Here is a 23,458-nt window from a genome sequence, read left to right as displayed (position 1 = left end):
GCAAACAGACTATAGGCTACCCCTCCGCCCTCACGGGTTGACAAGGAATAGACCAATCGAATACGTTCAATGCATTTTAATACATTTAGTTCGGAAGTGGTATTACAACTGAGTGAATGAATGAATGAATGAATGAGTGCGTTCAGCGTTTCGCCGCTTTTTTTGCAATATTCTACCAATATCAGAAGGGGGACACCCGACATGAGCTTCACACAGAATACTTTTCGAATCGAACCCGTGTCTTCGGCGTGACGAGCGAACGCCTAACCAGTAGGATACCACATCGTCCCTGTTACAACCGATGATAACTACTTAAGCGCAATTGGCCTGTAACCTTAAATATGTGCAAAAGAAACAACAAAAACAACAACAAACAACAACAACGGTCTACTCCCATTTGCGAGATCTCCCAGTTGCGAGACTCCCAGTTGTGAGACAGTTTGAGAAGGTAAGGAGCAAAGAAAACACACCTTACTCCCCTATCTGATAGAATGGATTAACCCCAGCTAATTAGGGATTAGCTATTTAACTGAATCTTGTGGAGGTAGCTTAAAAGATAAAGTAATTAACCTACTCAGGTAAATGGCTTTAAAAAATAAACACTTTGTGTAGGTAACTTCGTGATCATTTGAAAGAGAAATTAATTGACCTACTCAGATTTACGTGCTTGAAAAATCTAGCAATAACTGTTGTAACTATAATTAATCCAATTGTATTTATAAACCTGTGACTGCTCTTTCCGATCACCATTATGGCAGGCCTTCAACAAGTAGAATACATCACCAGTTCACGAGGCAGTATTCAGGTGCTCTTTCAGGGTTACCTGTATTACGAGAACAAGCAGCGGCAGACTTGTACCTATTGGAGATGTACAATACGAACGTGCAACGGCAAATGCACTACAGTCGGCGACTATATTCGGAATGTGACTGATCATGACCATCCTCCAGTAGATGTCCAACGCCTCCGTTTTGTGAGCAGCCTGAGAAAGCGAGCACGGGATGAACCTGTACACGAGGAAACGCGTGTACAGGGAAATAGACAATCGACTACATAGACTCAAAGATCAACTTGCAGATGGAACGAAAATCCCATGCAGTATCTTGATGCAGTCGGCAAACTGCTGAAAATATGAAAAGTGTCAAAATTTCCAAATATGGACCCATGTAAAAAAATGTTTTATAATGACACACAAACATCATAATAACGCAAATCATCAAAATGTGTGAATAAAAAATGAAAATGAAGTATTAAGTGAACTATTTCTTCTGTGTAAATATAATGATAATCTTATTCAGTATTTCAGTATTTAACTTGTTTTTTATTGAAAACAATAAATGCTCTTCAATGAACAATGTCTTCTGTGTGTCATTAATGAACTATGCCTCCTGCGGGTACTCTTCAGAAACAGGGCTGTTCCCACTTTCATCGTAGGGATTTGGAAGCACCACCTGCGTGCACTGAACCATTAAATGTGTCTCGCAACTGGGAGTTCTCGCAAATGGGAGGACACTACAACAACAAACACCCCCCCCCCCCAACACACACACACACACACACACACACACACACTCATGAAAATATAAAAATCCCGGATCCGCCCTTGATTTACCTGTTGTAATAGCACCGATATAATGTTTAGGGCGGCCAGGAGACAAGTCGCTAAAGCTAGCAGCAGTTATGTCCCTATGACTACAGAAATAACTCAGGCTGTGTTATCAGTGGCTGAAGCGACGCGCCTGCACAGCGTACCCGGGAACAAGGTTGTCAGCGACGCGTTACACCCGGAGGTGAAGTGGGAGGAGTAAAGACGACAGGTATGTCATAAAGATCCTCTACAACACCTAGAATGGTGTTTAGTACTAAATGAAGCATAACTAGTCTCAAACTGCTTCTACATATTTGGCTTTGTAGACTAACCACCTTTTGATATAACCAGGGATAATCAATATAGTCTCCCTGATATAACCTGCAATGTCGCAATGCATGTCTCTATGAGCTGAACAAGGCTGGATAGGTTTGCGAGACACAAATACCCGTGCTTGTTGAGTATGGTACCTGTTACATGTCTACACAAGTTCATTGTATTTTACCCCGTGTAGCTCAGTGTACGGTTATATGTTTTCGTCAAAGAAGGAAATATCAATTTACATCTCCAGACTTAGTTACGCTCTACTAACAAGGAAGTGTATGTTACAGTCTGTGACACACAAGTGTGTGTACTGCACAACAAATTGATCGTTCAATTGAATAACCGGCCTCGCTCTATTATCCTGGGCTCGACCGTGAATGTTCGGGGCATTTATATGACAGGAAAACAATGCTCAGATATACATTTAGCAATGAGAATAGCAATTCTAAACATATCATGATAGGAACATGCCACGCAAGAAAAGGAAACCGAAGCCGCCTTCAAGGGACAGCGACTTGCAAGACGCAGCGTCATCTCCACCTTCAACATCACAAGTTCAAGATGATGAAGGTAAGTCATAACTAGCCGTTTGGCTTCAGTAAGACACAAATTCACGTCAGCGAATTCTGCAATATATTTTCATGAACTGATATCGCCCATGTGACCCCGTGACTTCCTGATCCAAATGTATAGAACACTGATATTGAACATTAAATATTTGAAAGGAAGGTTATTGTGAAATGTAAAAGATACATGCGGATTATGTCATGAAATAACGACAGTTATAACTATATTTACAGTTATACAGTCATAATAAATGGGGCTTCTAGTGGTAGTTCTACGTACAGTAAGTAATTATTCAGTTTGACATACAAGGAAGTCTGTGGGGATCGTCTACGCCTAGCTAATCTCTACCATCTGAGTCAGTCTGAAGGATAACCCTCAGACCAGTCGACTCGTAAAAGCGAGAATGGCGGACTGATTCAGGTGCAGTGTAAACATAATTCAGCAAGAAAACTAAACAAATGTACACTTTTTAGCAAGAGGGGCGCTTATCTCGTCAAAGCGCAACCGACCTAAATATACTCAGGGAAATTTAAAAAAAACATAGGTGGGTGACTGCTCCGTGAATGAAGGAGCCGACACGGTTCAGTGATCAGTAACTAACTCTGATAACAACAAACAAAACGTTTATCCGTACATAAACAGTGTCGTTTACTTCCGCTTATTATCATAATTATCAATTTATATATCTATTATAATATAACATCTGATAAACTAACATAAATATAGAACAGTTTGTAAATTATATAACTAATAACCTTTTCATGTTGTTATGCAAATATTTTCTTTCACTTTTATGTTATCACGCAATGAAGGGGTGGTGGGTGGGGTGGATGGGGTGGGGGAGGATCCTAGTGGTTAAAGAGTTCGCCCGTGACGTCCCGGGTTCGATTCTCCACATGGGCACTATGTGTGCAGCCTATTTCTGGTGTGCCCTGCTCTGACATTGCTGGAATATTGCTTAACTCACTCATTTATATCATGCAATGAAACTGCTAGGCTACTGTTTATCCCGAACAATTTAGTTTGTCATGTCCCGCTGTCTAAATCAGAAGTAACATGACCCTGGGAGCTGTCGATTCGTCACGCAATCGTCCTAATGAAACGGTCTTGTGCACCAGTTGTCGCCCTTAGTCTGTTTGTCTTTCTAGCAATTACTGTCTGCCTTTGAAATGTTAACAGCTTGTTCCACACTTCTGTGTGTTTGTCCAACCTGCCAACTGCATGCACGGAGAGCTTGAATTTTCCATTTTTTTATTGGCGGATCTGGCAGATCTATCTTTCGTATTTAGCCATTCCTCAATGTCACGAACATGCTCAGTGGGATTACAAACTGGAACCTGGCGGACTAGGACAGAGTTGCACCCGCCTCATACATCAAGGACGGTACATGCACGATTTGGCCCACCAGTGTCGTGCATTAAGACGGGTCACCGAAATATACTACAGCAACTCTGTCAAGAATGTTAGTGATATACCGTTCAGATGATGTCTGATGGTCACAAACAGAGGCAGACACCTACACGGACCCCGTGTACTTGCTTCTAGATATTCCGTTGTGCATGTGCAGTATTTATGCGGTGCCAAACACAAATTCGACCATCAGTCATGAACAAAAGAAATCTACTTTGTGTTTTGGTGATAACAACGGACATCTGGCAGGTTGTATGGCACTATACACGACTTAAGGCGATTTCCGACGTGGAGGCTATTCTGTTTTTAACACGCATTTTGACCTGAACGGATGAAGACTAGTATCGTAGGCATTTTGGAGATTGTTTTATCAGGGATATTTATATATATATTCCCTGAGTTAGGTAAATTGAATGTATGTCTGAATAATGACCTTGCTGTCAATAGAAATCGAATCAACGCAGTTTGACCACTGTCATCGTGACCATCATTTTTAGCTGCCTATAATCAGAGTTAAACAATGGCCGGTCGGCCACTGAAGCATGACATTGTTGATGAGATACGGGATACTGCAGGCTGACCAGTGTCCACCCGGGAAAGCCACATTTGAAAAATACGAATTGCCGCTAAAGCCACATTTAAAGTGCAAACCTCGGTGCCGCGAACCGCCGCGAAAGACACATTGACTAAGGGAATCAATACATTTTTAAAAAATACGCTTCACCCATTGATCAGAACGGGTTAAAATTGTTTTAGTGACTTGTCCTTTCTTTGTTTAGTTAACATATGATGGGTGGCTTCTTTATTCTCGTTGAAGTTTTTAGTTAACATTAATCTTTTTTATGTTCATTTTGTTCTTTAATCTTGCATTCTCTGCTTTTAATTAGAAGAGAAAAGTAGTGTACAATGTCTCCCTGGTGCCTTTTTCAAAATGGCGGCACATCCGGCCCCCTTGGGCGCCGCCATCTTGGATCAGTCATCTCCGGTCAGGGGAGATCACTCGGGTTCCGGGTCCGGTGTGTGCGCACGCATGGTGATGACGCCACGTCCGGTTCCGGTGGGTGCGCGCGCATGACGATGACGTCACCTCCGGACCAAGATGTCGGACACGTTTCAAGATGGCGTCCCATCCGGTGGGATCGCGTGAGATCTCGCGTGATCTCGTGGATTCTCGTGGGATCTCGCGAGCGTATACGTATTTCAAGATGGCGGAACGGACGAACGGCGGACGGGAAGGAGAGGGACGGGAAGGAAAGGAGAGGAGAAGGAGAGAGAGGGAGGGAGGGAGGGAGGGAGAGTTGTGAGGGGGACGATGGCGTGGCTAGAGAAGTGTGTGTGTGTGTGTGTGGTTAAAAGCTTTTGTCACTCAGGTTTTCTTTCGAGCGAGGTGGGTGGCCCTGAAAAGGGCCGTTGGTATGTGAACAAGACAGGTTAACATTCACAGAGGAGATTGAGACCCCGAAAAATAAATTTTCCGGGGCACACATCATCGTGCTGTTGTTGCCCTCTCTTGATGATGCCTTCCCCACAGTAGAGGCATATGTAAAAGGCATCTCCTTGGACGACATCAAAGCAATTCGAGGGATATGCTTTGAAACAGGTAGGACAGATAATCAGTCGCCATTTTGATGACCATTTTGGTAATGTTTTCGATGTGGCTGCCATTGTTGGTCGTGGTGGTTGTGGGGCTACCGTGTCTGCTGCCGTAGGTGGTGGTGGTGGGGCTGCCGCTGCTTCTGTTTCCGTTGTTGGTACCGGTTCTGCAGGTGTTGTTGCTGCCTCTTCCATTTTGATGTCAGCCTTCCCTTGTAAGGTAGGGCTGCACCGCAAGCATTGCCGTCTACCACAGTTTTTCCGGTAAGGCGCGGGTCGCATGACTTCCACTTTTCTTGTGTCCATGTTGCATCAAGATAGCCCTCACTGGCCCATGCTGGAGTTTATATGCAGGCGACGAGACAGCGATGACGTGTCGTCGATGACGTGGTATCGATGACGTCATGGTCGCGCGTGAGGGTAATGACGTAGTACCGATGACGTAGTCAGAGGTTGTGGCGACGTCATGGCCTTTGATTGGCTTAGCTCTCCTATATCATGAGGGAGAGACAGGGAAATGCTATCACTTCATCATCATGGTTGAAAACTGGGATCTGGAACTCATTTCTTTGGAGACAGCATCACCACCCTTGCCTGACAGTCTCAGCGATATCATGGTTGCCTGCCCGTCTACGCCAATGGGAGCATCGAGTATAATGGTACCTTTCAATGTTTCTACTGCAAGACAGTGTTAAAGGACACTTATATCAGGCGTTTGACTCATGGAAGCAAGTGCCCCGTAAAAACAAAGATGGCCATTCATCCCTGTCAGTGGAGGTGCCAGCTCTGGTCCCTCGAGTGAGGTACACTCTAAAAAACGGCCCTTTTCAGGGCCATCCATCTCTCTCAAAAGAAGGGTTCATTTCAATGCCAACAACAATAACAACGCTAGGTTGACATTTTTCAAACGTTTTATTTTCCCCCGCTAACAAGAACACTTTGACAAAAGAGGCAGGATTAGGGGCGTCCCTGATCTTTTGTTTACAAACGGTATGAACTGTAACATCATAACTGTAACACCATAACATCAGAATGATAAGGTTGTGTCCTTTGGCAGGGGTGTGGATCATGGCCAGCGTTGTTGTCTGTCAGGCGTGTGGGTTGAAACCGACGTCTTACACAATCTTCATTGACGAGGGTATCGTAGGGATCAAACTGTTCCATCACTTCGTCAAAAGACCATCCACGGGCACGATGAGCCAGTACATACAAACAGTACACCCCACAAGAGGCACTGAACCAGGGTTGAAGTGACTGACCATTCCACTGTTGTTGGAGCCATCCGGCGAAGGTCATGACATTCCGAAAGTCTGGATGCTGTTGATAGGGATGGAGTCCATAATTGTCAAAGTAGTCAATGGCACCTGGTACTGGGCAATACACGCACACCCAGTGTTGTCCTGGGAGATGACTGGGGTCCCGTGTTGACAATGTAGGCTTTAGGATAAAGCCCCTCCTGCTGTTCACACAGCACGGTGGTGGCAAAGTGATATCAGGCAAAGGTACCTTGGTAGAGGGCTTGCAGCAGGGGATCCTGTTGTACATAGGCGTTCAAGTGTCTGGTCGTCAAACCACTGTTGTCGTCCATCCTTAGACCATCAGAGCGTTGCGGAACCGATCAATTTCCAATACGCTTTCGTATTCCTCGTAGCAGACGAGCGTGACGGGGGCGTGGTAGGGCTTCTGCAAACTGAAGTTCAAGTCTCAACTTGCCCGTCTGTCGTGGGTAGTTATACCCTTCATCTGCGCCCAGATCCGCCGTCAGATCCACCACCCACACAGTGAATCCGTTCCTGAATTCGTCCAGGGTGAGGTTGCAGGGATGTTCTTGCCACAGGTGTCCCGTGTTGCAGAACAGGTTCATGTACAACTGTTTGAGCGAGGCACTGTTGTTCTGAAAGTCACTTTTGATTTCAGTGCCATGCACTTCTTGCCCATTGAGTTTCAGCTTGAGGCTGGTCACGTTGTTGTGCTTGAAATGGTAGTGGTTCTTTTCCTTGCTGCCAGCAAAAGCATCATTGTCCACCAATCCCAACACCACTCGTTTGGGCAGTTGGCCTCCAATCAGTTGATCTTTGTGGAAATCGCGTCCTCCTCATGAAATGTCGTGGCTGTGACTTGGACTCGGGTCAAAGGATATTGGGCCGTGACTCCTGGTGACATGTGTTTCACGTGTTGTTCCCGTATGACAGGATCAATGTTGACTTGGCGCACGTAAAACTCGGCTTTGGTCAGTTCAAATCGACACTCGGCATCTCCAGCACTCATCAAGTAGAAATCACTTGGGCTGCGAATCAGTTCTAGTTTCTAGTTTCCATCCACCAGGTACCGGTCTTGGAGAAACAGGTCACAGTGGAGACGTCCTGTCAGTTCCACGTCTAGGGTGGGTAGAATGACCCCTCCTCGTGTGACAAGTCCTGCGTTGGCATTCTGGGCGACAGCATTAAAGTGATCCATTTTTCCAGCTTCATCGGGGTACCATCCTGGACACTGGAGATGGGTCCCTTTGGCTGCCTTCCCATAACTCAGCAACATTTCCAAATAGGCTCGGTAGGGATAGGTACCCATGGAAGGAGTAATTTCCAGCTGGTTGTGTCCCACTTGCACACGCACTTCACGAAAGAGGGAATGCATCATGTTGTTCACCCTGGACACGGCGAGTGCCCCATCGCCATCACGAACTGCATCCGTACCATCTGTATTCTTGATTTTGAGGCAGATGCGGAGGTAACACCGGCTCAAATCGATGTAGGCATTGACAGGGTTAGCAATGTTAAATTGGAGGGGGCCCGCGACCGAAGGGGGTGCCAGAGGGTTTTTTCGAATCCACTGACCTTCTTGGACGGAAGTCACTACAGGGGGCACAGAAAAGAGATCCAGTTGGGCCTTGGAACATTCGCAGGCATCTCGGCGCATCATCTTGACAGCTGATCTGGACAACAGGTCTGCACAACAGGTCTTGACTGTACGGTGTCTGGTGTTGAACTAAACTCCTTTCCAATCGGGGTGGGGCTTTAAACAATGGTTTACGTTTTTTGGTGAATCCCACGGTCTGTTTCCGTTTTCGTTTGCGAGCGGGTGATCCTGGTGGCGGTGGGTGCTGTCGCAAGGTGGCAAGTAAGGCTTGTTTCCCATGATGTTTCAAACTGTCCCCCACACTTCAATGTCCTGAACTGATATATTGCACCAATCCTGGCAACATCTTGACGCCTGTTTTGAGAGAGCTGATTTTCCCACCGTCTTGAGGATGGAGAGCGCTGAACATCCCAAGTTTCCCAAGATGTTACCGAAACCTCTCCCTCGTTGATGAATGCGTCTTCGGTACACGGTTAAGCTGCCTCCTCACTGCTGGCCACCCAAGCCGCTGCTGTTGCGGTGTCTGATACACTGGTGTCCTACCATGCTGATTCTCAGTACGTACCCAGGCGATGGGGACAGAAATGAAGTGTCACGATGGTCTTCCCAGTCTGGAATGGCACGAGACGTCCTACGTCATCCGTTGAATAGATTCGAATGGCATCTGTGGTTCCCTGACGCAATCCCATGTAGCGTAGGTGCTGAGGGGTTTTGATCACGACGCTGTCTTCCATCATCTGACGCGACACGGGGACATACATCAGTAAGGGAGCCATGGTATCCCCGACGATTTGATCTTCCACCGCATCCGAGTAGACGTACACGGTATCAAAACCAGCCAGATGGTGTGCTTCCTGTTCACCCACGACGAGAGGACGGTCAAACACACCCACCTGGACAGGCTGAGCAGAGACATGGCTTATTTCTTCTGCTTCATCCACCATGGGGAGCTGTATGATACCCGGCATACGTACTAAAGGAGCAGGCAACACCAATCGGGTGGTGTAGGCAGACCTGATGCCATCGTGGTCAGGTTGGCTTGCGGTTCTGCAGGAGGAACCCGTGATGGCTCTGCACATGTCTTCCGGGGTGGGAGCATAAAAGTTGACATGCGTTTTGCCACACATTTCAAATCGGAGGTCTTCTTTGGGGTAGTTCACGGTGACGCTGAAACGACCTCTACCATCCTGCTGGTAAACATCAGCTGTATGCTTTTCCAACAGCCGTGCACAGGTGTGTTGAAGCAGGATGTTCAGTCTCTGGACCAGTTGGCGACTGGAATACACTCCTTCTGGAATAATGACCTTTTCGCTGACTACTCTGATGATGCCTGGGTTCTTTTCTGTCACGGTCGCATCGAGTGCTGCTGAACTGTAAATCCGGGTCATGCGTTCCAAGTTCACATGAAGGACAAACCAGTTGAAGGGGAACCACACATTGTACCATGTCATCGGAAAATGAAGTTCACTGACGCCGACTTCCCACTCCTGGCGATTCACTTGAATGGGAAAGGGTAGTTTGACTTCGTAATGATTCACTCTGTTGTCGGGATGAACATCCATGGACGCATCGCTGGGTAAGGTCACGTAAAAGTCTCGCTTGGAAAACAAAGACACTGACACCTTTCTCTCTCTCTTAGGGAACCAGGCTGGATACAGAGGGGGTTGGAGATGCAGTCGAGGAGGGAGGCAACGTGGATGACGACGATGACACCAACGTGGGTTGTGGGAGCAAGTACCCCAAGCAACTGGCCAACAAGGCTGTCCACAACTGTTTCTCACCGTTGTCCAATGCCAACTGAACCATGCTCATGATGACCACGCCATATATCAGAAACACTTGGGAGAAAAACACCACTTCACTTCGTGGCAAGTCCATGCCAAAGCAACATCAGCGTGGGGATGACTTGCTGCCCTCCTTGCACCTTGAGATCGGTTCACTCTGCATGATGGGGGATGCTCCACTGATGGTGGGAGACTGGAGGCCACGCTATTTAAAGACCAGATGAGCAGCAGGGATCCATGAATCAAAGCTGGCAGGGTATCCTGACCATCTCACCAACACTTCATCCTCTTTTTGACGACGTCGTCGTTTCAGGACCTGATCCACTTTGTACATGTCATCCGTTTTCTGAATGGGTTGCAGTTCTTGCGGGTAAAAGGTGCCTTGCAGCACTTCTCCATGATCATCTGTCACTCGGTAGACAGGAGGAAGATGTCCTTTCACCACCCGATCCACGGTGAACAGTTCGGTGGTCCAGTTGGGAAGGTACCCTTTGTCAAACGTGCCCTTGGTCTTGTTCAAACGGACACGGGTCCCGGGTAACAAGAGAGGGTGCTTCTTCTTCTTCTTCTTCTTTGTCTTGAGTTGGCGCTGCTTCTGCTTCTTCTGTCGTTCCATGTGATCCAACACCCGAATTTCATCGTAGGGAGCGTTAGGACGTACATCCACGGGGCGTTGTCCAATCGTACGATGGACGTGATGATTGTAGGAATGCAACAGTTGGGGTAATGCCTTAAGGTAGTGGCGTGTTCCCTGTTGGGTGAAATAACGCCACATACGGTTTTTCAACGTCCTTTGAAAACGTTCCACCACAGAGGCTTTGGTTTCTGGGTTTTGACTGGTGTAGAAATGAATGCCCCGTTTCTTGAGGAAGGCTTGAAAAGGTGCATTGACAAATTCAGTCCCTTTGTCTGTCTGTAACTGGGATGGCACACGTCCTTTGGCTTGTTTCAGGATCCGTTGAAAGGCCTCTATCAAAGTGGCACCGGTCTTGGCTTTCATGGGCTGCACCCAAGCCATTTTGGAGAAAACATCGATGACACACAGCAAATACCGGTAGCCTTGGTTCTCTTTCTGATACGCAAGGAGATCGCTCAGATCGGCTTGCCACAATTCATCCACGCCACCCACACGGTAATGATCCCTGGGAAACGAGCGTCGGGCTGGTTTGTGCAAGGTGTACGTGTCCTGGGTTTTCAACCATTGGCGAACCTGGCGTTGTGTGGGCCTTGGCCCCGTTTTGCTTCCCCCATTCTTGGGTCCCCCATTCTTGGGTCCCCCCTTTCTGGGTCCCCCCTTCCTGGGTCCTGCTTTGGCTTGATGTCCTGCTGCTGCTTGCCACAAGGCAAGCAATCCCCCATAGCCTGCTGGGTGTTTGGGATCGTAATAGGTGTGGTGGAGCCATCGTGTCCATGCAGGAGACAAAGACGATGATGCTTTGCTGTTGTTGTTTCTCTTTGGACGTCTCATGGTGACACTGTCGTTGGCATCACCCTCTGCTCCCTTTTATTAAAAGTGAATCCACTGACGAACCCGGTTGAGAGGGGAGGAGGAGGAGGAGGGGGTCTCTGCTGCCTTCTTCTTCTTGGGTTCCAGAGGAAGGTTGGATGCGGGTGGTGTCAAAAACAAGTCAGCGGGTGGGTGTTGATGCTTCAGGGGGGTGTCAGGGGGCTGGGTGGATGGCCCTTTGGTTTTCATCATCCAGGACCAACGTAGAGGGTTACCAATCAGTTCATGGGGTACGTTGCTGGAAGCGAGATACTGACCCAGAATATACCAACCCTGTGGAGGGTCTGATTTGGTGCGTTGTCGAACAAGATCATTGATGAGATCCACCATGTGCGTCCCAGGCATGGGTTCCCCTTCCACCACGTTTTTCAAACTCAGGTTTGCACGAATACGACTTCATTCTTGGAATGGCTTTGACATCATCGGGTTCTTCATGCAGAATGGCTTCGACAAAGAACAAACAAACCATGAGCCACTGCTCTACCATGTGGCTTCGAGGACTCATTCTTAGGAAGGCGCTAATCTCTGCGGAGGCATATGCAGATACACGACTCAGTAAGTAAACCGTACTTACGGTGAGCTTCCATCCCTGGGGAGTTCCAACCCTGGGAGTGCCACAGCAAAATAACTTGGTTTCCGACCCGGAAACCTAACGGAAACAAAATGGAAACTTACGTTTCAACTAGGTTTCCGGAACGTTTCTCTACATTTCCTTCAAGTTTCGGAAAACGGAAACTTACAAATTACCCAGAAACCGGCATGGCTCCAGTGCGTTTCCGTTACCCAGTTTCCAGTAAGGGCTCCAGTGCGTTTCCGTTACCCACTTTCCAGTAAGGCTCCAGTGCGTTTCCGTTACCCTTTTTTCCTGTAGGGCTCCAGTGCGTTTCCGTAACCCAGATTCCTGTATGGTTCCAGTGCGTTTCCGTTACGCAGATTCCTATGAGGTTCCATTGGGTTTCCCTTATCCTCTACTTTTAGATGGTTTCATATACATTGTATTTACTTAGTTCAATTATGATTCCCTGTGAATTTCGATTCTATTAAACACATTTTTACCATGTTCCATAAGTTTCAGTAAATCAGAATCTGTATGGCTCCATTTGGTTTCAATCATTAGTATTCAGTGATTACCATATGTCCATATTAAATTATGATTATTCAACTAAATTAACTGTAGGTGAAATGAGTGTATTATATATTTGAATGTATTAGGTCATATATTTTATTCATGATACATTGAAATATAAAATAAACTCATTTCAACTACAGTTACCTCAACACCACATGGACATAGAAATAAATAAATACAAAATCAGGCATGTCAGTCGATTTCTCTTTATTCATCATAAACATATATATCATATCTATGTTTCAATGTTACAATTAAACATTGACACAAAGCACACAGAGGGACAGAGAGAGAGAGACAGATGTTCTTGTCCTAAACAGGGTGACTACAGGAGATAATTGAATGTACATTTAGACATTCCATCCTATTCCTTAGACCTTTAGGTGGTTGGAAAGAATCTTGTTGGATGGTGTCGCAAGTTCTTCATTTTGCCGCTGGAGCTTCAGACACCACTGGCGATGTCAATTCTAGGGTTAGGACTGCAGCCACCTTCTGTGTTCTTTTCTCTGCCCAGCTAGATTCTTCAGGAGGTGTTGGAGTTTCTGGGGAAAAAATGAAATTCTTGCACTGCGAAAGTTATGTCCAACATTTATTCTTGAGTGCGGCACTTGTTCTAATTAGATAATGGCACATTACGGTGATGGGTAATGACATGTGATAAGGAAAGTTATTCTATTACAGGTATATAGCGATGTGATAATATGTAGCACATCATGTCAGTGACTCAGAGTGTTTTAAACTGGTGTCAGGAAGTGTATAAACCGGTACAAATTATATTATATTATCCAGTTTCAGGAACTTACAGATCAGATTCTTTTGTTTCTTTTAGCATCTTTCCTGTGTTTTCTTTTTCCTGTAGTCTGCCGACGTCGATCGTCCGTCTTGCTCCTCCAGATTATCCAAAAGGTTTCTATTAAGAAAAGCAAATGAATTAATTTTCATTCGTCCAATAATAGATTATTACAATCCGACACAAACATTCATAAGTTTGATTATTATCATGTATCAAACCAAGTAATAAGTAATTGTGGTATATCAACTACATGTATATGCATTACAGCCCGGGCGTGAGAAGTTTTCTATTAACATGACAGACATGATTATGCAGCAAATATGCACTACATAATAGTATGCTATGTCAATTCTACTGCTAGTACTAGATACCTGACAATGAAATAATTAGATGCTAGATTTACCCAATGGTGAACAAGAAACGAATTAATTGTATTTTGTAATACTGACGTCTCTAATCTTATAAAACCCAACATATATCTTGATTATGATGACGAGCAATAATAAAACTTGGGGTAAGTTTTTTTACCTTAAATAAGTAACTTTTAATCGATTTTCAAGGTACTCCGGGAACTTTTCCACGATTCTTCTCACAATAGCCTAAAACAAAAAAGAGACACACATTTGGATCATGAACATATGTCGATTGGTAATATTTTCCACCGGAATATCATGAACTACTGGTTTCATCTATATTTGTTGCCTTGCTGGATACATGTATAACAATTTCTTAAAATATATTTTTATTCCATCAATAACCTGGAAAGGTGAACAAGCCAAGTGTCTTATATAAACGCCGCTCCAGTACACGGTTCCAATATAGCTGGATACATAATTGAAATAGTCCGACAAGAAAAGAATAATACTGAGACAAAATTACACTCAGAAAAATGACTGAAGAATAAATATTTGGTTATGGTGTTGGTTGTGCCCAGCAACAAAATGAGCTGCCGCAGGAAATCAAAATTATATAAACATCAGACTCAACGTACAGGAACACAAGGGTATACTTGTCTTATGGTTATATTTTAACGGAATGTTCAGTTGGTATCAACAATAATGTTGTTTTTAACAAATTTCACACCAAAATGCAATGTTCACATTTATAACCGTGGAGAAATCGAAATGCGAGCGCACAGTTATTGTTCCGGGTCGATAAAGGTTCCGGTCCTACCGAAAACGTTTAATTCGATGCAAACTGACTGCTATGATAAGAAGAAAATAATTAATTTTATCTGAAACCTACCTGCCAATTTCTCTGTCTTGGGTTTCCGTTGAGATCGCTTGAGTTCCCGGATCCTTGTTTCCAAAGCTTCGATTGTCAAGTTTGTTGCCATGTGTCAAGAAAACTATAGCAAGTATACAGACTGCCATTTCTACTACCTTACTCATAGACTTACTTGGAAACAACAACGAAGTTTTTCCAATCTCGCGCGTGTACGTTTGAACAAAGATGGCGGCATTTCAAACAAAGACTTATGGGTAGTCAATTAGGTTGCTTTTTCATTTCTATTGTTAACATGCCAATAGTCTGCTTACCCTTCATAAGCTTGGAAAACACTGATAACTGCAATATGTGTTTATGTAAATTGTTTGTTTTTACAATGTCCGTCACATCTCGCGACGCCTCATTCATTCCAAATCAAGCGCTTCCGGTTTCGGGACAACAATTTTAGTATGTGGTCTGACTGCAGCACATGCTACCTCGACCGTGACGGACCCAGGGACTGGGCAGCTGTCAACCATGGCAGAATTTCCTCAACCTAAAGAATGAAACAATAAGAACAGTGGATGTATTTCCCGTAATAAAGTACTCCAGCAGTCAGTATAAGCATTTTCAGATTTTCCGATGCGTTGATCGTATATGACCGATCCAATTTGATCCTATTTCTGTGTATTTCTTTAAAACTATTACCTGATATTTAATCATATCAAGAACAATGTGATGGTTGATGACCTATTATTTTAAAACCACACAGCGTAGTTCCCTAAGATTCTGTAGGCAATTAATATTGCATGCAATACAACGATTTTACCCGTTTATTTGTCATCATTCACTTGATGGTCATCTAGTGAACTACATGTTATGTAATATATGCATGCAGGAGCAGCAAAAGGAATTATCATCTGAGTTAAAAAAAACAAACACAGATGAAAGGATTAACCGATAACACGCTAATTGATTTATTACTTTTATCTGGCACGACGTCTTTGTCAAAAGGGCCCGTCAAAAGATAGTCTTTATGTTTGTAGAGTTACTAACGTATACTGAAAAGGTTTAGTATTTGTGATGTTTGTAACAACAATATGGGCGACACACAGGGATTTTCAGGTTGACCGCACTTGGAGAACAATGGACATAATCTGTGATGATAGGCATGCAGATAACACTAAATTCCCAAGTTGAAAACAAAATAAATTGTACAACGAAGTGATATCCGTAGAAAATACCAGATGTTAGATAATATTTTACATATTCATGACATGGCAACAACAATAAATCCATTAAAATGACATCTTGGGACAAATTATTTTAATCATCATAATGATAAAACAATTTCATAATACATGTACATAGTACACATCCAGTCTACACTGCAGTTTCATTAAGTATGAAACTGTTTCTGCGAACGCAAGTACATTTATTCTTCCTGTTGACAAATCATCAGCGGTATTGTAAAATATATTTATCTTACATGTTGTATTCATTGTCACAGCGGATATTTATAAATTATACCTTTATATCATTGTTGACACGTTCGTGGTTACGTATGTCAGGATGTTTGGTGACTATATCATCGACAGTGGAGACAGCTGAGACTCTACAACATACCCAGGGCATTCAAGATGTACCATCCATACATACAGCCTCGTGAAGTCGGAATGAACTTTTACTTTACACATGTAACTGCTGTTTTGCCACATTAAAAGTGATGACCAGTATGGCCAGCATATTATGTACCAAAATTGATGAGTTGGTGCTTACTCATATCAATCAAAACAAGCTAAGTGAGTTCAATTTCATTGATTTTCATCATGTAAGTGAACAAGGGGTGAGTTCGTGTCACCTATTTCGCTAGGTATTTCAGAAAGCTAATCCCTTAAAACAACATGCACCGTTTTTAAAGAATTGTGACATTATGTAAAAACTTGTCAGGTGTATTATCTTCGGTGTCCAGTGAAACCCGGTCACGTGACATGGAACAGTTTTGGGGGGCAGCTGCCGATGAATGGCATATCGTTCCATTATGTGGATACTGATGGATACTTTTCTCGAACAAGGTAATAGCCCATTGGTTTTGTTATAACGTTAGTTGGTTTTAAGTTTGATATCTGTATTTTGTTTTCATTTTTCTTGTAGCATTCAACAAAATTATTCCACAAACAACATTGTTCATGTGAGTTATAAGCCCCCACCTCTCCTCTTCTGACAATCCAGGGGCGTACCCAACAAGATCTCTTAGTTTTTTCAGGTCGTAAACTGATTCCCTTATATTTTAGGTACTCTATGACATATCTAGAAAGCCATTTAATAAATTTATGAGGTTCCAAAGTGCTTATAAATATGATAATGTCAATTCAAACTTACCGGGACTTTTAAACGTAGTCTTCTTGTTATTTTAATTTTGGCTAACAATTCTTACAATCGCCAACAGCAGAAGGGATGGTGTAAATCCAACTACGGTCCATGCATGTAGCAAAGGTACTGTAAGTCCCCATAGTCCCTAGTATGGTGATCTACCTATTAGTTGTTTGCGATCTGTAGCCTGTTTTTATATTGTATTGGCCAAATAGTGCTAACAGTTTTAACTTTCGACACTAGTTTTAGCTGTAATTGTGATATTCTAGTTGTTTTACTGTCCTTCGTCGACAGGTTTTATACTATACATATATTCCATTTCAATGTTACATATGTTCTCGTCACGATATGGCTGAGATATTGCCGATGTGACGTTAAATAATAACTCACTCACTCACTCAAATTTCAACCTTTCTCAAACTGTAAACATTGGCTCGTCCACTATTTCAAACTGTTGCACTGTCAACAACTACTTCCAAGAAAATAAGTAGATCAGACGAGTCCATTATAGTGTAGCAAGGGTGGTAGAGTAACACGGCACACAAAACAATAGGCTGGTGTCGGTATTGTGAAGTTGCGATAATATTAACAAAGCTCTTAGGTATCACATTATTGTATTGGATAAACAGTAGTTTGTTTTCTTCGGACAGAATATATTTTTTTTTAAGTGGCAGTGTTAAACAAAATACGAACGGCACCTACCACTCCCTTCACGTCCCATGCCGGATTACGTAGTTTCTTCCGCAGACGTTCGATTTTAAATCGGTTACGGTAGAATGGAGATAAACAGACTGTGTTTGGAAATTAGATGAATGTTAGACCGAATTGATAGTCTCTAAATTAATCATTTGAAACTTCACGCTACGCGTTCGGATTCATGCTACGCGTTCGGATTCAAATGAAATTTAGAGACTATCAATTCGGTCTAACATTCATCTTATATTTAAACACAGTACGTTTATCTCCTAAATACATGTATTTAGTATCGTAGGCAATTTGGCGCAGAGTGTATCAGGGATATTTATATATTCTATGGGGTATGTAAATTAAATATGTCTTTCTAAGTAATGGCCTGGCTGTCAATAGAAATGAAATCAACGCAGGTTGGCCACCAACACAGAATCATTTGCAGTTCGGTTGCCAATAATCACAGTCGGATAAGGACCGGTTGGCCACTGAAGCATGGCACTGTGGATGGGGTAGGAGATACTGCATGTTACTTTGTGTTAGTAGATTTTTTTAATCTCGGACTGCGGCTAGGCAGGTTGGCTGACCATCGCCTCCCAAATCCCACCTATCCATTACGATATTACCATGTAGTTGCCACATCAAATCACGAATTTAGGGTTGTGGACCCACTGATGGATTTCTGTATTCGAAGAGACAGTTATCCCAACTAAAACAGCCTGCAGCTGGTCCCCCTTGTATCCGTCCAACGGGTGGGGTCCCTTGGTCCGGTCTACATGTGACTGAGCATAACCAATGGTTGTCACCTGTATGCAAGTCACCACAAACAAAATCAACAGAACAACGCATTTCCATGTAATGGAGCTGAGTAACCTCTGATATGCGATAGGTATGCTTTCGTCGTGACTAGTTTTGTTACTTTTACATTTGACACTAATAAACAATTGCATGCCACGGTTGTGCTTCATATCGATAAGCAATTTTATTGACATAATATTTAAAAACCTTGCTTACATATGTTTTCAGTTTTACCAGAGATGCACTGGATTTGATAAACTGTTTACCTCAACAAATACAAGATAAAACGAACGTTTTACCTTTGATATCAAAAGTTTGTTTCCAATATTCCACATGATTCTAGTTGGAAGAATATCGAGCATTACTTCCTGTACGATTCTAAATGGAGGTCATCATGGAAAATGTTACGGTCATTTTGAATAACATTACGTTTCATTCTATACAGGTACAGCAATGGTGACTAAACGGGCACTCTCATTTAGTTTTGAGATGCTGTATCTACTTTACTATAAACCTACAGCTACAAAGCCATATAACGCGAGTCATTAAAAGGCATTTAATATGAATTATCAAGACGTATCTGCATGATTTTGACACTCGTAAATAGTGCTTGGTAACGCTAATAGCTCTTCCCCCGTTGGGACCCGGGGTAGAATGTGTCCACAACACCCCATTGCTGGTCGTAAGAGGCGAGCAAATTTGGCAACCTGTTTGCCGTGGGTTGCGTCACTGTGTCGGTGGAGGACGGGATTCTGGTGGTTGAGGGCACTGGCACTGGAATAGTGTTCTGTGCCCAACACATCACTTCGACCCTTGAAATCTATCAATCGGCTGTTCATGAGAATGGAAACATTCATTAAACATTAGTATGAATTGTTGATATATACCTCTGAGTTCCGTTGTCCTTAACAATACTAAAAGCGGCGTAACACCAAACTCAGTCGGTCAGTCAGTCCTTAACAATGTGAAATGGGCCGAAACAGCATGGCACATCTTTAAGATATTATGGCTTTTCAAATCTGTATTTTCTTGACTATAACACTCTTGTAACCCCGGTGTTGGTTTTCATTTCAGCCATATCGTGACTAATTCAAGTTATATTTTTATAATAATTAAAGGTAAATTATAAAAAATGTCAACAACGAATGGTAAAATAACTAGATGATCACAAAGAGAGATTTAAAACTAGTATGAAAATCTGAAACTGCTTAGCTGTATAAGACAAGATATCAAACAGGCTATAGATTGCCAACAACTGAAGGTAACATCAACATACTAGGGACAGTATATGTATATGGAGCCTGCAAGAGTAATTCAAACAAAAAAAATAGACATAATTCACCACGAAGGACTCATTTCGTTTGGGTGCCTTTCGAACTTCCCCCGTTGAGAGCATTCAGTTAGAGGCAAATGAGCCTTCTTCAAAACAACGCCGCATTAGATTATTAAATTTCGTTCCAATCCCTCCGATCCTACTTATGACTCTGTTGTTAGCGACCTTTATGAAGAACTTTTTTCAAATGAAACACAAGCTGGTTCCCCTTCTTGGGATTCGCATTAAACCGCATATTGCAACTGGAAATATTGATTTCGACATACTCACTCCACACCAGCTTTTGTCTACTCCTCCCTGGCAATTGGCACGACCAGAAGTAGAGTGAGTGAGTGGGTATGGTTTGACGCTGCTTTTAGCAATATAATAATAATATTAATAATGTGTCCATTTATATAGCGCCAAACTCCACACTAGGCACGCTCATAGCGCTAACAATCAAGGCACAGCACATTATTACCCCGGATAACCCAAGCTGCCTGTTAGGCGCTCGAAGGTTATAGTCATAGTCCCAGCAATATCACGGCGGATTGGGCTTCAGACATTGTACCCATGTAGGGAATCGAACCCGGTTCTTCGGCGTGAAGAGCGGACACTTTAACCACTGGACTACCCCCCATTTTCAACATTTTAGAACTATACAATGATATTGCAACAGGCCAATACAATATTGTCTTTTGTTGGTTACCCAGCGCCGCAAAGGCAGTCAATAGCGAACCTGACATTAGGCACTTTAGGCACGTGCCTACACTTAATTGTTTCGGCAATTCACCAATATGCCCGTGACATCAGCATCAACCGAGAGATGCTTCAGTGCAATGAGGAGGATCAAGACATACCTTCGGTACAATATGGCTGATATCCGTATGTCATCAACTGCAATTATCCATGTCCACAGAGACATGCCTGTAAACACACACCATGTCATTGAGCAATTTGCTACTCGGAAGACGAGGCACATGGATTTCATTTAACTACATGAAACAACAGTTACTGGCTTCAGCCGATATAACTAGCAGAAGCCTACAACTTCTTCTAGATGCATATAAATTGTATACTGATTTCTTCTAACCCAACCCCTTCTCCCATCCCCACGCACGCACACACACACACACACACACACACACACACACAAGAAAAACATGGAATAATGTTGTTGTTGTTTTGTTTTTTTTATAAACAGTAAATCAGCTGGTACTTAACATTTTATGGCCGAAAAGAAGGCTTTTGCTAAAAGAACTGTTTTGTCATTCCTTAAATATGTAATAAAAGTATTTGTTAGAATACTAAATTTATCCATTCAATATCAGTAACTTTCCTATGAAAGCATATTTTTATAAAAGGTTTGAAATACGCTTTCTTTTCAGTAAAGTAAATCAGGAAATGCTGTCTAGAGCAACCATTTTTCGAAAATCTTCTTGGGGGGACATGCCCACAAAACCCCACTAGAAGTCGTGTGCGTTACGTCCACTCGCATGTCCAGTTGTGCCTACATTTCATTGCTTTCCTGGGTACGCCCCTGCAGCTCTTAACATAGCTGTGACACCTCTCCGTATCCCGTACGATGATTACAAAGCTACGATTATATGTTACATCCGTGATCTACCGCAAAGAGTGAGTGAGTGAGTGAGTTAGTATTTAACGTCACATCGGCAATATTTCAGCCATATCGTGACGAGAACATTTGACATTGTAATAGAATATATATAGTTATTATAAAAACCTGCCGACGAAGGACAGTAAAAATACTAGGGAATCACAGATACCAATATAAAACTAGCGAACAAAGCTAAAATATTCCAATTAAAGAAGACAATACAATGTAAACTGAAGGGAGATCACCATACTAGGAACCATGGGGACTTACATTACTTTTGCTACCTGCATGGACCCTAGTTGGAGTTACACCATCCCTTCAGCCATTGGCGACAGAAGAGAAATCTAGCCATAAATTAAAAGTACACATATTCTACGATTAAAAACCTGGTACACTTAAATCACTTTGAAAGTTTTGGGACTTACGTACCCTCTCAGGAGGACAATAATATACGCTACGTCAACCCCCTTTGAGGGTACAGCCACTAACAATCTCAGTTACTAATATAAACTACCAATAATAAAATATTTAACTATTTACAAATCAGTCAACAAATCTAATTTTTAAAAAAATGCAATAATTAAATGAGGACTGACATTATTAAAAAGATCCTTCAGAGTTTTGGATGTGAAATAGATATCCCTTGTGATGAATATTCAATGCAGTCAAGCAAGACATGCTTGACTGTGATCCTTTCATCACAAGGGATACAAAACGGAGGATCTTCGCCTTTCAATAAATATTCATGAGTATATCTGGTATGGCCAATGCGACATCGTCGCATAATGACCTCCTCAAATGTGGACTGACAACCCAAGTAGGTGTAACCAATGTAGGGTTTTATTGCATGTAATTTATTAATACCTACCTGGGTGTCCCACTTCTTTTGCATTAGATCGCGGATGTATGTTCTAATGCTGGCTTTATAATCAGAGTATGGGATAAGAAGTGGTGTCACAGATTTGTTGAGTGCTGCCTTAGCAGCAATATCAGCCATCGTGTTCCCAGAAATGCCAACGTGGCTGGGTAACCAACAAAAGACGATGTCGCATTGGCCAGTAGCTCATTATATAATTCGAGTATTTAAATTAAAAGTGGATGTTTGCAAGATATATTTTTAATAGCCTGAAGGCAAGACAGAGAGTCAGAAAATATTATATTTTGTTGATGTTTGGGATGTCTTTGAATATATTTAAGAGCTGTTAAGATGGCGTTTGCTTCTGCTGTAAATATAGAGCTGTTATCCGGTATTCTAGAAGATATGGTTCTGGATCCAATGACAGTGGCACATGCCACCGCGCCACCATCCTTGGATCCATCTGTAAAAAAGGATTTGTATGTAGTATATTTATTTCTTAATTGACTAAATTCTTGTGTATACTCTAATTCATTTGTTTCTGATTTTTTAAATGTAGTTAATGTTAGGTCAACTTGTGGCATAACCAATTGCCAAGGCGGAGAAGAAAGAAAACGGGAAGGAGCTATATGTTCTAGCTCAATGCCAGCAGCAGAAAGAAAAGGTTTCCCTCTTCTACCAAGAGGCGGAACAAGAGAAGGCTTCTTGTTATACAGATCTTCATAGATTGGATTAAAGACACAGTTATATGCAGGGTTTGACTCATTGGAATAAAGTTTTGTAATATACTGTAAAGTTAATTTTATACGGCGTTGTGTAAGAGATGGCTCATCAGCCTCGACGTAGAGGCTGTCAACAGGTGAAGTTCTAAAGGAACCAAGACATAGTCTTATACCTTGGTGGTGGACAGAATCTAAAGTTTTAGATTACTGTTGCAGGCTCCACCATAAACGATGGAGCCATAATCAAGTTTGGAACATTGCCAATGATCGATATAATTGTAGGAGGGTAGCTTGATCCCCTCCCCACTTAGAATTGGAAACGACTTTCAACAAGT

At 42.8% G+C, this 23,458-nt stretch overlaps 2 long non-coding RNA genes across 2 annotated transcripts; one reads left to right on the top strand and one right to left on the bottom strand.

The window, feature by feature from the left end:
• Positions 1-1,716: 1,716 nt before the first annotated feature.
• LOC124292208 lies at positions 1,717-8,343 on the top strand. The gene is made up of 4 exons (XR_006902390.1): positions 1,717-1,817; positions 2,376-2,486; positions 3,529-3,530; positions 8,332-8,343. It is a non-coding gene; the product is annotated as an uncharacterized LOC124292208 (long non-coding RNA).
• A 5,277-nt stretch (positions 8,344-13,620) lies between these two features.
• LOC124292201 lies at positions 13,621-14,845 on the bottom strand. Its single transcript, XR_006902389.1, has 3 exons — positions 14,797-14,845; positions 14,080-14,150; positions 13,621-13,668 (listed from the first exon to the last, which is right to left on the bottom strand). It is a non-coding gene; the product is annotated as an uncharacterized LOC124292201 (long non-coding RNA).
• Positions 14,846-23,458: the final 8,613 nt, after the last annotated feature.

The sequence above is a fragment of the Haliotis rubra genome, unplaced genomic scaffold, assembly GCF_003918875.1.
Source record: "Haliotis rubra isolate DU_JTF1 unplaced genomic scaffold, ASM391887v1 Scf1135, whole genome shotgun sequence".
NCBI classification, from domain to species: Eukaryota; Metazoa; Mollusca; class Gastropoda; order Lepetellida; family Haliotidae; genus Haliotis; species Haliotis rubra.
This window is presented reverse-complemented; position numbering and strand designations above follow the sequence as displayed.